Source organism: Lissotriton vulgaris, chromosome 4_1 (genome assembly GCF_964263255.1).
Source record: "Lissotriton vulgaris chromosome 4_1, aLisVul1.2, whole genome shotgun sequence".
NCBI classification, from domain to species: Eukaryota; Metazoa; Chordata; class Amphibia; order Caudata; family Salamandridae; genus Lissotriton; species Lissotriton vulgaris.
The window spans coordinates 1,302,302,417-1,302,316,796 of NC_141691.1; the positions used below are offsets into that span (position 1 = coordinate 1,302,302,417).

At 33.7% G+C, this 14,380-nt stretch overlaps 6 non-coding genes across 6 annotated transcripts; all 6 read right to left on the minus strand.

Annotated features, from left to right (window-relative positions):
- Window positions 1-248: 248 nt before the first annotated feature.
- Window positions 249-322, minus strand: TRNAI-AAU (transfer RNA isoleucine (anticodon AAU)). The gene has a single exon. It is a non-coding gene; the product is annotated as a tRNA-Ile (tRNA).
- Window positions 323-6,744: 6,422 nt separating this feature from the next.
- TRNAI-AAU (transfer RNA isoleucine (anticodon AAU)) lies at window positions 6,745-6,818 on the minus strand. The gene has a single exon. It is a non-coding gene; the product is annotated as a tRNA-Ile (tRNA).
- A 1,849-nt stretch (window positions 6,819-8,667) lies between these two features.
- TRNAI-AAU (transfer RNA isoleucine (anticodon AAU)) lies at window positions 8,668-8,741 on the minus strand. Its single transcript has one exon. It is a non-coding gene; the product is annotated as a tRNA-Ile (tRNA).
- A 1,652-nt stretch (window positions 8,742-10,393) lies between these two features.
- TRNAI-AAU (transfer RNA isoleucine (anticodon AAU)) lies at window positions 10,394-10,467 on the minus strand. Its single transcript has one exon. It is a non-coding gene; the product is annotated as a tRNA-Ile (tRNA).
- A 790-nt stretch (window positions 10,468-11,257) lies between these two features.
- TRNAI-AAU (transfer RNA isoleucine (anticodon AAU)) lies at window positions 11,258-11,331 on the minus strand. Its single transcript has one exon. It is a non-coding gene; the product is annotated as a tRNA-Ile (tRNA).
- Window positions 11,332-12,927: 1,596 nt separating this feature from the next.
- On the minus strand, window positions 12,928-13,001 carry TRNAI-AAU (transfer RNA isoleucine (anticodon AAU)). The gene has a single exon. It is a non-coding gene; the product is annotated as a tRNA-Ile (tRNA).
- Window positions 13,002-14,380: the final 1,379 nt, after the last annotated feature.

Sequence of the window (14,380 nt, forward strand, 5' to 3'; positions counted from 1 at the left end):
TCTTTATATTTCATCAACAAGACAAAACAAAAATGACCTGAATAAATTGCAATAAATAAGAGATTTAGTTACTTGGCGTTAGAACTTAGAACCATTAATAGATATTTCAGGAGCTTTCAGAATAATAATTAATTCTACAACTATATCAAATGTATTCATCCAATCCTTCAAGCAGCATTTGATCCAAGGTGATAAACAGTCAAAAATGAGACACAAGAAACATTTATCTTTTTACAAACAATTAAACGTGGCCTGTACAGGGATCGAACCTGTGACCTTGGCGTTATTAGCACCACGCTCTAACCATCTGAGCTAACAGGCCATTCTGCACAAATTACTGGAAGTCCAGCATATGAAGAAGTGCTAATGATAGTTAACCCGGGAGATTTGGAAAGCTTAACTTCTGAGGTTTACCATGAAGTTATAAATATATAATATCAACATGAAGAAACTTATATGACTTTAAAAAAATTACAATACAAAAGAGATTTTCATACTTAGTGTTAGAACTTAGAACCATTAATGTTTTTTCCATGTGTTTTAGCAATAAATAACAATTCATCACCTATATGCAATTGATTCATTTAATCATTCTATCAGCTTCCCCTCAAAGGAAATATAGAGATACACATGACACAGAAGAAAATACATCTATTTTCAACATTAAAGGAGCATCAAGTATTGGCTTGGAGACGGATTGAAAGTATGTCCTTGGCATTTTTAACTTTATGCTCTGAAGACTAAACTAATAGGCTCACTAAATATATAGCATACTATTGAAGAAATAGCAGATGATGAAGTGCTACTGATTGTTAACCCGGGATAGTTGGAAAGCTTATATTCAGCTGTTTACATTCATACTATTTTTATGTTTCATCAACAAGACAAAACAAAAATGACCTCAATAAATTGCAATAAATAAGAGATTTAGTTACTTGGTGTTAGAAATTAGAACCATTAATAGATATTCCAGGAGCTTTCAGAATAATAATTAATTCTACAACTATATCAAATGTATTCATCCAATCCTTCAAGCATCGTTTGATCCAAGGTGATAAACAGTCAAAAATGAGACACAAGAAAAATTAATCTTTTTTCAAACAATTAAACTTGGCCTGTACAGGGATCAAACCTGTGACCTTGGCGTTATTAGCACCATGCTCTAACCATCTGAGCTAACAGGCCGGTCTGCACAAATTCCTGGAAGTCCAGCATATGAAGAAGTGCTAATGATAGTTAACCCGGGAGATTTGGAAAGCTTAATTTCGGAGGTTTACCATGAAGTTATAAATATATAATATCAACATGAAGAAACTAATATGACTTTAGAAAAATTACAATACAAAAGAGATTTTCATACTTAGTGTTAGAACTTAGAGCCATTAATGTTTTTTCCATGTGTTTTAGCAATAAATAACAATTCATCACCTATATGCAATTGATTCATCTAATCATTCTATCAGCTTCCCCTCAAAGGAAATATAGACATACACATTATACAGAAGAAAATACATCTATTTTCAACATTAAAGGAGCATCACTTATTTGCTTGGAGACTGATTGAAAGTATGTCCTTGGCATTTTTAACTTTATGCTCTAAAGACTAAACTAATAGGCTCACTAAATATATAGCATACTATTGAAGAAATAGCAGATGATGAAGTGCTACTGATTGTTAACCCGGGATAGTTGGAAAGCTTATATTCAGCTGTTTACATTCATACTATCTTTATATTTCATCAACAAGACAAAACAAAAATGACCTCAATAAATTGCAATAAATAAGAGATTTAGTTACTTGGCGTTAGAACTTAGAACCAATTATAGATATTCCAGGAGCTTTCAGGCAGGGTTCCGTGCTGGCACTGGAACAATTGAACAATCGCTAAGGCTTCTTATGATCCACTGGAAGGTCGTCACAATTGGGAAGGGTACATTATATCTGGCCTTCATCGACCTCCGGACGGCCTTCGATTTGGTCCCCAGAAATAATCTATGGAAGGTTCTTAACGATCTTGGCCTGCCACCTTACCTGCTCCACCTGGTCATGAAGTTTCATGAAAACAACTACGCTCAAATTCGCTGGGGTCCCAATGGCCAAAAAACCCGAAGAATAGATGTGAACAGAGGAGTGCGGCAAGGGTGTGTTCTTGCCCCAACACTCTTTTCGCTCTATGTTAATGGGGTGGTGGACCACTTGTCAAGGATTCCAGCAGATGCCCCTCGTCTGGCAGGTCGCTCCATCCCCACCCTGCTTTTTGCGGACGATACTTTGCTCCTGTCAAAATCGCCAATGGGCCTACAACAGCTTCTCTCAGGCTTTGACGATTTTTGTAAACAAAGAGGACTCTGTATAAATACAGACAAAACAAAGTACCTTATTTTGAACCCTCCGCAAAAACTGGGCCCTCCGCCAACATTGGGCTCCGTGGCATTGGACAGGACTAAAACCTTCGATTATCTGGGCATCAGGTTGGTGGATTCCATGAAATGGGACCAGCATCTGCTCAAAATGTTGCTAAACCTAAAAAGAATAACCGGGACCCTGCTAAAAGAGCAGAGAGCAGCCTCAACTAAACCCATAGCTGCAGTATTGGACATCTACGCGGCCAGAGGAGTAAGTGCTGCCTTGTATGGGGCGGAATTATGGGGAATGTCGAACTTGAAAGACCTTACTCGAGCTGAGAATTCCTTCTTGAGAAGCCTGATGTCCCTTGGCCCGTCTGTCCCCATCTTGCCTCTGCAATTGGACATGGGCTGTCGGGCTATAGAAGACCTAGCGAAGTTACGCCCTTTGCTTCTGTGGGCTCGCATCTGGAGAGTTCCTGAACTCTCAAGTTATGCGGACGGTCTACGGGAGATACTAAGCTCGGCAGGGTGGGCGAAAATAAAGTGGCTAACGGATATTAAAGCCTTACTTACCAATCTGGGGCTGGAAGAAGCTTGGCATCAACAGTCAGCCCCCCCCAAATCCACAATAAAACAACTTTATTGGAATTGGGTAACAAACAGAAGGAATTCCTCTACCTCGATATGCAAGTCGACTAGAATCTTCATGGAGTCCAAAGATACCCCCTATAGAGAACTGTATCTGGACACCATTTCAGCCCCTTGGGAAAGGTCCCTGTACTTTAAATTCAGAACTGGTCTTCTCCCTGTAATGGAATTTACTTGTCACTGGAAAATCCCATACCAGACTGTTCCGTGGTGTCCCTTCTGCCCACAGCGCAGAGAATCTGTCCCCCACTTTTTATTTGAGTGTCCTGCATATATAGTTCCACGGTCAAAATGGCTCAAGCCCATGTGTCGTACTCTGGGCACTAGGCATTGCAACGTGGCCTTAAGGATTCTCTATTCGGACACTCGTACTTTTTACGCATGTGCCACCTCGAAGTACCTTGGGTGGGCATGGCGAATCCGGTCAAAAAGACTTAGGCAAATTGTTTAATTACACTTTTTACCATGGTCTGTTTTAAATGCTTATTTTAAAACCTATAGATCCATTTTCTGATAGCAGAAAGTTACGGTTTATTTTAAAATGTACTGAAAAGTATTTTTTTATTGTATGTATGCTTTTTAAGATATTGTTATATGTCGAAATAAAGCCTTTTTGACTTGACTTGACTTGATCTAATCATTGTGTCAGCTTCCCCTCGAAGGAAATATAGACATACAAATGATACTGAAGAAAATACATCTATTTTCAACATTAAAGGAGCATCAAGTATTGGCTTAGAAACTGATTGAAAGTATGTTCTTGGCATTGTTAACTTTATGCTCTAAAGACTAAACTAATAGGCTCAATAAATATATAGCATACTATTGAAGAAATAGCAGATGATGAAGTGCTACCGATTGTTAACCCGGGATATTTGGACAGCTTATATTCAGCTGTTTACATTCATACTATCTTTATATTTCATCAACAAGACAAAACAAAAATGACCTCAATAAATTTCAATAAATAAGAGATTTAGTTACTTGGCGTTAGAACTTAGAACCATTAATAGATATTCCAGGAGCTTTCAGAATAATAATTAATTCTACAACTATATCAAATGCATTCATCCAATCCTTCAAGCAGCGTTTGATCCAAGGTGATAAACAGTCAAAAATGAGACACAAGAAAAATTTATCTTTTTTCAAACAATTAAACTTGGCCTTTACAGGGATCGAACCTGTGACCTTGGCGTTATTAGCACCACGCTCTAACCATCTGAGCTAACAGGCCATTTTGCTCAAGTTCCTGGAAGTCCATCATATGAAGAAGTGCTAATGATAGTTAACCCGGGAGATTTGGAAAGCTTAATTTCGGAGGTTTACCATGAAGTTATAAATATATATTATCAACATGAAGAAACTAATATGACTTTAGAAAAATTACAATACAAAAGAGATTTTCATACTTAGTGTTAGAACTTAGAGCCATTAATGTTTTTTCCATGTGTTTTAGCAATAAATAACAATTCATCACCTATATGCAATTGATTCATCTAATCATTCTATCAGCTTCCCCTCAAAGGAAATATAAAGATACACATGATACAGAAGAAAATACATCTATTTTCAACATTAAAGGAGCATCAAGTATTGGCTTGGAGACGGATTGAAAGTATGTCCTTGGCATTTTTAACTTTATGCTCTGAAGACTAAACTAATAGGCTCACTAAATATATAGCATACTATTGAAGAAATAGCAGATGATGAAGTGCTACTGATTGTTAACCCGGGATAGTTGGAAAGCTTATATTCAGCTGTTTACATTCATACTATTTTTATATTTCATCAACAAGACAAAACAAAAATGACCTCAATAAATTGCAATAAATAAGAGATTTAGTTACTTGGTGTTAGAACTTAGAACCATTAATAGATATTCCAGGAGCTTTCAGAATAATAATTATTCTACAACTATATCAAATGTATTCATCCAATCCTTCAAGCATCGTTTGATCCAAGGTGATAAACAGTCAAAAATGAGACACAAGAAAAATTAATCTTTTTTCAAACAATTAAACTTGGCCTGTACAGGGATCAAACCTGTGACCTTGGCGTTATTAGCACCATGCTCTAACCATCTGAGCTAACAGGCCGGTCTGCACTAATTCCTGGAAGTCCAGCATATGAAGAAGTGCTAATGATAGTTAACCCGGGAGATTTGGAAAGCTTAATTTCGGAGGTTTACCATGAAGTTATAAATATATAATATCAACATGAAGAAACTAATATGACTTTAGAAAAATTACAATACAAAAGAGATTTTCATACTTAGTGTTATAACTTAGAGCCATTAATGTTTTTTCCATGTGTTTTAGCAATAAATAACAATTCATCACCTATATGCAATTGATTCATCTAATCATTGTGTCAGCTTCCCCTCGAAGGAAATAAAGACATACAAATGATACTGAAGAAAATACATATATTTTCAACATTAAAGGAGCATCAAGTATTGGCTTAGAGACTGATTGAAAGTATGTTTTTGGCATTGTTAACTTTAAGCTCTAAAGACTAAACTAATAGGCTCAATAAATATATAGCATACTATTGAAGAAATAGCAGATGATGAAGTGCTACCGATTGTTAACCCGGGATAGTTGGACAGCTTATATTCAGCTGTTTACATTCATACTATCTTTATATTTCATCAACAAGACAAAACAAAAATGACCTCAATAAATTTCAATAAATAAGAGATTTAGTTACTTGGCGTTAGAACTTTGAACCATTAATAGATATTCCAGGAGCTTTCAGAATAATAATTAATTCTACAACTATATCAAATGCATTCATCCAATCCTTCAAGCATCGTTTGATCCAAGGTGATAAACAGTCAAAAATGAGACACAAGAAAAATTAATCTTTTTTCAAACAATTAAACTTGGCCTGTACAGGGATCAAACCTGTGACCTTGGCGTTATTAGCACCATGCTCTAACCATCTGAGCTAACAGGCCGGTCTGCACAAATTCCTGGAAGTCCAGCATATGAAGAAGTGCTAATGATAGTTAACCCGGGAGATTTGGAAAGCTTAATTTCTGAGGTTTACCATGAAGTCATAAATATATAATATCAACATGAAGAAACTAATATGACTTTAGAAAAATTACAATACAAAAGAGATTTTCATACTTAGTGTTAGAACTTAGAGCCATTAATGTTTTTTCCATGTGTTTTAGCAATAAATAACAATTCATCACCTATATGCAATTGATTCATCTAATCATTCTATCAGCTTCCCCTCAAAGGAAATATAGAGATACACATGATACAGAAGAAAATACATCTATTTTCAACATTAAAGGAGCATCAAGTATTGGCTTGGAGACTGACTGAAAGTATGTCCCTGGCATTTTTAACTTTATGCTCTAAAGACTAAACTAATAGGCTCACTAAATATATAGCATACTATTGAAGAAATAGCAGATGATGAAGTGCTACTGATTGTTAACCCGGGATAGTTGGAAAGCTTATATTCAGCTGTTTACATTCATACTATCTTTATATTTCATCAACAAGACAAAACAAAAATGACCTCAATAAATTGCAATAAATAAGAGATTTAGTTACTTGGCGTAAAACTTAGAACCAATTATAGATATTCCAGGAGCTTTCAGAATAATAATTAATTCTACAACTATATCAAATGTATTCATCCAATCCTTCAAGTAGCTTTTGATCCATGGTGATAAACAGTCAAAAATGAGACACAAGAAAAATTAATCTTTTTACAAACAATAAAACTTGGCCTGTACAGGGATCGAACCTGTGACCTTGGCGTTATTAGCACCACGCTCTAACCATCTGAGCTAACAGGCCATTTTGCACAAATTCCTGGAAGTCCAGCATATGAAGAAGTGCTAATGATAGTTAACCTGGGAGATTTGGAAAGCTTAATTTCAGAGGTTTACCATGAAGTTATACTTATATAATATCAACATGAAGAAACTAATATGACTTAAAAAAATTACAATACAAAAGAGATTTTCATACTTAGTGTTAGAACTTAGAACCATTAATGTTTCTTCCATGTGTTTTAGCAATAAATAACAACCATCTGAGCTAACAGGCCATTTTGCACAAATACCTGGAAGTCGAGCATATGAAGAAGTGCTAATGATAGTTAACCCGGGAGATTTGGAAAGCTTAATTTCAGAGGTGTACCATGAAGTTATAAATATAAATTATCAACATGAAGAAACTAATATGACTTTAGAAAAATTACAATAAAAAAGAGATTTTCATACTTAGTGTTAGAACTTAGAACCATTAATGTTTTTTCCATGTGTTTTAGCAATAAATAACAATTCATCACCTATATGCAATTGATTCATTTAATCATTCTATCAGCTTCCCCTCAAAGGAAATATAGAGATACACATGATACAGAAGAAAATGCATCTATTTTCAACATTACATGAGCATCAAGTATTGGCTTGGAGACTGATTGAAAGTATGTCCTTGGTATTTTTAACTTTATGCTATAAAGACTAAACTAATAGGCTCACTAAATATATAGCATACTATTGAAGAAATAGCAGATGATGAAGTGCTACTGATTGTTAACCCGGGATAGTTGGAAAGCTTATATTCAGCTCTTTACATTCATACTATCTTTATATTTCATCAACAAGACAAAACAAAAATGACCTCAATAAATTGCAATAAATAAGAGATTTAGTTACTTGGCGTTAGAACTTAGAACCAATTATAGATATTCCAGGAGCTTTCAGAATGATAATTAATTCTACAACTGTATCAAATGTATTCATCCAATCCTTCAAGTAGCTTTTGATCCAAGGTGATAAACAGTCAAAAATGAGACACAAGGAAAATGTATCTTTTTACAAACAATTAAACTTGGCCTGTACAGGGATCGAACCTGTGACCTTGGCGTTATTAGCACCCCGGTCTAACCATCTGAGCTAACAGGCCGTTTTGCACAAAATCCTGGAAGTCCAGCATATGAATATGAAAGTTATAAATATATAATATCAACATGAAGAAACTTATATGACTTTAAAAAAATTACAATACAAAAGAGATTTTCATACTTAGTGTTAGAACTTAGAACCATGAATGTTTTTTCCATGTGTTTTAGCAATAAATAACAATTCATCACCTATATGCAATTGATTCATTTAATCATTCTATCAGCTTCCCCTCGAAGGAAATATAGAGATACACATGATACAGAAGAAAATAGATCTATTTTCAACATTAAAGGAGCATCAAGTATTGGCTTGGAGACGGATTGAAAGTATGTCCTTGGCATTTTTAACTTTATGCTCTGAAGACTAAACTAATAGGCTCACTAAATATATAGCATACTATTGAAGAAATAGCAGATGATGAAGTGCTACTGATTGTTAACCCGGGATAGTTGGAAAGCTTATATTCAGCTGTTTACATTCATACTAATTTTATATTTCATCAACAAGACAAAACAAAAATGACCTCAATAAATTGCAATAAATAAGAGATTTAGTTACTTGGTGTTAGAACTTAGAACCATTAATAGATATTCCAGGAGCTTTCAGAATAATAATTAATTCTACAACTATATCAAATGTATTCATCCAATCCTTCAAGCATCGTTTGATCCAAGGTGATAAACAGTCAAAAATGAGACACAAGAAAAATTAATCTTTTTTCAAACAATTAAACTTGGCCTGTACAGGGATCGAACCTGTGACCTTGGCGTTATTAGCACCACGCTCTAACCATCTGAGCTAACAGGCCAGTCTGCACAAATTCCTGGAAGTCCAGCATATGAAGAAGTGCTAATGATAGTTAACCCGGGAGATTTGGAAAGCTTAATTTCGGAGGTTTACCATGAAGTTATAAATATATAATATCAACATGAAGAAACTAATATGACTTTAGAAAAATTACAATACAAAAGAGATTTTCATACTTAGTGTTAGAACTTAGAGCCATTAATGTTTTTTCCATGTGTTTTAGCAATAAATAACAATTCATCACCTATATGCAATTGATTCATCTAATCATTGTTTCAGCTTCCCCTCGAAGGAAATATAGACATACAAATGATACTGAAGAAAATACATCTATTTTTAACATTAAAGGAGCATCAAGTATTGGCTTAGAGACTGATTGAAAGTATGTTCTTGGCATTGTTAACTTTATGCTCTAAAGACTAAACTAATAGGCTCAATAAATATATAGCATACTATTGAAGAAATAGCAGATGATGAAGTGCTACCGATTGTTAACCCGGGATAGTTGGAAAGCTTATATTCAGCTGTTTACATTCATACTATCTTTATATTTCATCAACAAGACAAAACAAAAATGACCTCAATAAATTGCAATAAATAAGAGATTTAGTTACTTGGCGTTAGAACTTAGAACCATTAATAGATATTCCAGGAGCTTTCAGAATAATAATTCATTCTACAACTATATCAAATGTATTCATCCAATCCTTCAAGCATCGTTTGATCCAAGGTGATAAACAGTCAAAAATGAGACACAAGAAAAATTAATCTTTTTTCAAACAATTAAACTTGGCCTGTACAGGGATCGAACCTGTGACCTTGGCGTTATTAGCACCACGCTCTAACCATCTGAGCTGACAGGCCGTTTTGCACAAACTCCTGGAAGTCCAGCATATGAAGAAGTGCTAATGATAGTTAAACCGGGAGATTTGGAAAGCTTAATTTCAGAGGTGTACCATGAAGTTATAAATATAAATTATCAACATGAAGAAACTAATATGACTTTAGAAAAATTACAATACAAAAGAGATTTTCATACTTAGTGTTAGAACTTAGAACCATTAATGTTTTTTCCATGTGTTTTAGCAATAAATAACAATTCATCACCTATATGCAATTGATTCATCTAATCATTCTATCAGCATCCCCTTAAAGGAAATATAGACATACACATTATACAGAAGAAAATACATCTATTTTCAACATTAAAGGAGCATCAAGTATTGGCTTGGAGACTGATTGAAAGTATGTCCTTGGCATTTTTAACTTTATGCTCTACAGACTAAACTAATAGGCTCAATAAATACATAGCATACTATTGAAGAAATAGCATATGATGAAGTTCTACCGATTGTTAACCCAGGATAGTTGGAAAGCTTATATTCAGCTGTTTACATTCATACTATCTTTATATTTCATCAACAAGACAAAACAAAAATGACCTCAATAAATTGCAATAAATAAGAGATTTAGTTACTTGGCGTTAGAACTTAGAACCATTAATAGATATTTCAGGAGCTTTCAGAATAATAATTAATTCTACAACTATATCAAATGTATTCATCCAATCCTTCAAGCAGCGTTTGATCCAAGGTGATAAACAGTCAAAAATAAGACACAAGAAAAATTTATCTTTTTACAAACAAATAAACTTGGCCTGTACAGGGATCGAACCTGTGACCTTGGCGTTATTAGCACCACGCTCTAACCATCTGAGCTAACAGGCCATTTTGCACAAATTACTTGAAGTCCAGCATATGAAGAAGTGCTAATGATAGTTAACCCGGGAGATTTGGAAAGCTTAATTTCAGAGGTTTACCATGAAGTTATAAATATATAATATCAACATGAAGAAACTTATATGACTTTAAAAAAATTACAATACAAAAGATATTTTCATACTTAGTGTTAGAACTTAGAACCATTAATGTTTTTTCCATGTGTTTTAGCAATAAATAACAATTCATCACCTATATGCAATTGATTCATTTAATCATTCTATCAGCTTCCCCTCAAAGGAAATATAGAGATACACATGATACAGAAGAAAATACATCTATTTTCAACATTAAAGGAGCATCAAGTATTGGCTTGGAGACGGATTGAAAGTATGTCCTTGGCATTTTTAACTTTATGCTCTGAAGACTAAACTAATAGGCTCACTAAATATATAGCATACTATTGAAGAAATAGCAGATGATGAAGTGCTACTGATTGTTAACCCGGGATAGTTGGAAAGCTTATATTCAGCTGTTTACATTCATACTATTTTTATATTTCATCAACAAGACAAAACAAAAATGACCTCAATAAATTGCAATAAATAAGAGATTTAGTAACTTGGTGTTAGAACTTAGAACCATTAATAGATATTCCAGAAGCTTTCAGAATAATAATTAATTCTACAACTATATCAAATGTATTCATCCAATCCTTCAAGCATCGTTTGATCCAAGGTGATAAACAGTCAAAAAAGAGACAAAAGAAAAATTAATCTTTTTTTAAAACAATTAAACTTGGCCTGTACAGGGATCGAACCTGTGACCTTGGCGTTATTAGCACCACGCTCTAACCATCTGAGCTAACAGGCCATTTTGCACAAATTACTGGAAGTCCAGCATATGAAGAAGTGCTAATGATAGTTAACCCGGGAGATTTGGAAAGCTTAACTTCAGAGGTTTACCATGAAGTTATAAATATATAATATCAACATGAAGAAACTTATATGACTTTAAAAAAATTACAATACAAAAGAGATTTTCATACTTAGTGTTAGAATTTAGAACCATTAATGTTTTTTCCATGTGTTTTAGCAATAAATAACAATTCATCACCTATATGCAATTGATTCATTTAATCATTCTATCAGCTTCCCCTCAAAGGAAATATAGAGATACACATGATACAGAAGAAAATGCATCTATTTTCAACATTACATGAGCATCAAGTATTGGCTTGGAGACTGATTGAAAGTATGTCCTTGGTATTTTTAACTTTATGCTATAAAGACTAAACTAATAGGCTCACTAAATATATAGCATACTATTGAAGAAATAGCAGATGATGAAGTGCTACTGATTGTTAACCCGGGATAGTTGGAAAGCTTATATTCAGCTGTTTACATTCATACTATCTTTATATTTCATCAACAAGACAAAACAAAAATGACCTCAATAAATTGCAATAAATAAGAGATTTAGTTACTTGGCGTTAGAACTTAGAACCAATTATAGATATTCCAGGAGCTTTCAGAATGATAATTAATTCTACAACTGTATCAAATGTATTCATCCAATCCTTCAAGTAGCTTTTGATCCAAGGTGATAAACAGTCAAAAATGAGACACAAGGAAAATGTATCTTTTTACAAACAATTAAACTTGGCCTGTACAGGGATCGAACCTGTGACCTTGGCGTTATTAGCACCCCGGTCTAACCATCTGAGCTAACAGGCCGTTTTGCACAAAATCCTGGAAGTCCAGCATATGAATATGAAAGTTATAAATATATAATATCAACATGAAGAAACTTATATGACTTTAAAAAAATTACAATACAAAAGAGATTTTCATACTTAGTGTTAGAACTTAGAACCATTAATGTTTTTTCCATGTGTTTTAGCAATAAATAACAATTCATCACCTATATGCAATTGATTCATTTAATCATTCTATCAGCTTCCCCTCGAAGGAAATATAGAGATACACATGATACAGAAGAAAATAGATCTATTTTCAACATTAAAGGAGCATCAAGTATTGGCTTGGAGACGGATTGAAAGTATGTCCTTGGCATTTTTAACTTTATGCTCTGAAGACTAAACTAATAGGCTCACTAAATATATAGCATACTATTGAAGAAATAGCAGATGATGAAGTGCTACTGATTGTTAACCCGGGATAGTTGGAAAGCTTATATTCAGCTGTTTACATTCATACTAATTTTATATTTCATCAACAAGACAAAACAAAAATGACCTCAATAAATTGCAATAAATAAGAGATTTAGTTACTTGGTGTTAGAACTTAGAACCATTAATAGATATTCCAGGAGCTTTCAGAATAATAATTAATTCTACAACTATATCAAATGTATTCATCCAATCCTTCAAGCATCGTTTGATCCAAGGTGATAAACAGTCAAAAATGAGACACAAGAAAAATTAATCTTTTTTCAAACAATTAAACTTGGCCTGTACAGGGATCGAACCTGTGACCTTGGCGTTATTAGCACCACGCTCTAACCATCTGAGCTAACAGGCCAGTCTGCACAAATTCCTGGAAGTCCAGCATATGAAGAAGTGCTAATGATAGTTAACCCGGGAGATTTGGAAAGCTTAATTTCGGAGGTTTACCATGAAGTTATAAATATATAATATCAACATGAAGAAACTAATATGACTTTAGAAAAATTACAATACAAAAGAGATTTTCATACTTAGTGTTAGAACTTAGAGCCATTAATGTTTTTTCCATGTGTTTTAGCAATAAATAACAATTCATCACCTATATGCAATTGATTCATCTAATCATTGTGTCAGCTTCCCCTCGAAGGAAATATAGACATACAAATGATACTGAAGAAAATACATCTATTTTTAACATTAAAGGAGCATCAAGTATTGGCTTAGAGACTGATTGAAAGTATGTTCTTGGCATTGTTAACTTTATGCTCTAAAGACTAAACTAATAGGCTCAATAAATATATAGCATACTATTGAAGAAATAGCAGATGATGAAGTGCTACCGATTGTTAACCCGGGATAGTTGGAAAGCTTATATTCAGCTGTTTACATTCATACTATCTTTATATTTCATCAACAAGACAAAACAAAAATGACCTCAATAAATTGCAATAAATAAGAGATTTAGTTACTTGGCGTTAGAACTTAGAACCATTAATAGATATTCCAGGAGCTTTCAGAATAATAATTCATTCTACAACTATATCAAATGTATTCATCCAATCCTTCAAGCATCGTTTGATCCAAGGTGATAAACAGTCAAAAATGAGACACAAGAAAAATTAATCTTTTTTCAAACAATTAAACTTGGCCTGTACAGGGATCGAACCTGTGACCTTGGCGTTATTAGCACCACGCTCTAACCATCTGAGCTGACAGGCCGTTTTGCACAAACTCCTGGAAGTCCAGCATATGAAGAAGTGCTAATGATAGTTAAACCGGGAGATTTGGAAAGCTTAATTTCAGAGGTGTACCATGAAGTTATAAATATAAATTATCAACATGAAGAAACTAATATGACTTTAGAAAAATTACAATACAAAAGAGATTTTCATACTTAGTGTTAGAACTTAGAACCATTAATGTTTTTTCCATGTGTTTTAGCAATAAATAACAATTCATCACCTATATGCAATTGATTCATCTAATCATTCTATCAGCATCCCCTTAAAGGAAATATAGACATACACATTATACAGAAGAAAATACATCTATTTTCAACATTAAAGGAGCATCAAGTATTGGCTTGGAGACTGATTGAAAGTATGTCCTTGGCATTTTTAACTTTATGCTCTACAGACTAAACTAATAGGCTCAATAAATACATAGCATACTATTGAAGAAATAGCATATGATGAAGTTCTACCGATTGTTAACCCAGGATAGTTGGAAAGCTTA